Source organism: Lipotes vexillifer, unplaced genomic scaffold, assembly GCF_000442215.2.
Source record: "Lipotes vexillifer unplaced genomic scaffold, Lipotes_vexillifer_v1.1 scaffold1871, whole genome shotgun sequence".
In the NCBI taxonomy this organism is placed as follows: Eukaryota; Metazoa; Chordata; class Mammalia; order Artiodactyla; family Lipotidae; genus Lipotes; species Lipotes vexillifer.
The window spans coordinates 17,680-19,038 of NW_006772760.1; positions in this window are offsets into that span (position 1 = coordinate 17,680).

Below are 1,359 nucleotides of genomic sequence, written 5' to 3' on the forward strand. Positions count from 1 at the left end.
CGGGGGGGGGGGGGGTAGGGCAAAGCTCCCGAGGCCACAGTTAGAGACGGGCAAAGGCCGGCCAGAGCCGTGACGCGGCCGTGCCAGGCACGGCCAGGGCCCTCGCGGGGCGCTAAGCCGGGGCTCCCAGGGCAACGCTGACCTGGTGCAGACGTGCCTCTAGACTCGCAGGCCGCCGCCTCGAGCCCCAGGAGGCCAACCAGGGTTCGAAAGTGTGTTCCGTGCCCCAGCGGCGGGGCCAAGCCCAGGGCCCTCTTGGTGCGGCCTGGACCTTCCATCTCCGTGGACAGAGCAGCTTCTGCCGGAGGGACACAGGCTGCTCAGCCAGAGGGCGCTACGGCCTGGGCTGGGGTCTGACGGCAGCGTCAGCCTCCTGGTGGCCGGTGAGCCGAGCCGGGCACGGCAGCCCCTCCCCGGGGCCCCGCACCTGCCGGCCATGGCCAAGCCCTGCCACCCCTACCCGCGGCTGCCCCAGCAGCGTCCCGCGGGCCTCGGTGCAGGAGCGTGGGGACCCGGAGCACCCCGTGTCCCGTCCCCCACGGCACCTCTTCCGGCTCGGGGACCATCCTGCTGAGTTTGGATGCGCCAGAGGGGCTCAGCTCAAAGGCGCACAGAGCGTGGGGAAGCAACGGCCGGGGACCCGGAGGGGGACAGAAGGGCCACACCTGCCAGAGCAGCCAGGCAGGAAGTCCCCCAGGTCAGCGAGCCCATCCCTGCTGCCCCCACGGCTCAGGGGCTGGACGGCCGCCCATCACCCGGCACCGGCACCGGCCGGGACCGCCCGCCCTCCAGCCTCCCCGCGCAGCCCGTGCCCCGGCGCCCCGATTTTCTTTAATAAAAAATCTTAAACCTAATTTGAATAAAATATCCAACCCATGCACACTGCTACCAAATCAATATGCCTCTCACAGGCCTCCAGCCGCGTCGGGGCTCCCGCAACGCCCCGCGACGGGCCAGACGGGAGGCACAGGACCACGCGAAGCCCCACCTCACCCCTCAGCCTGCGGGCCTCCTCCCCTCCAGCCCCACGGGGCAGCTCCCTTTCCGAAAGAGCGCCACGCGCACCGTCACAACGGCTGCGACTCCCAGCTCCCTGAAGGCGCCCTGGCAGGGCAGAGACCCAGCTGCTTCGGAAGGACAGCTACTCGGTGAAAATTCACCCCCTTTCCCCGCGAGCTCAGGAAGGACTTGAAGTTTCTACCTCCCCCTTCCCAACTGCGATTCTTCTGGCTACGGCGTGGATTTCTCAGCTGGGAGGTTTTTACTATGATCTTCAAGTGGTCCGTTATCCTATCTTCTTCAGGTAACTTGGTGTGCCTTCCCTCTCCTATTCATTTTTTTTTTTTTTTTTTTTTTTTT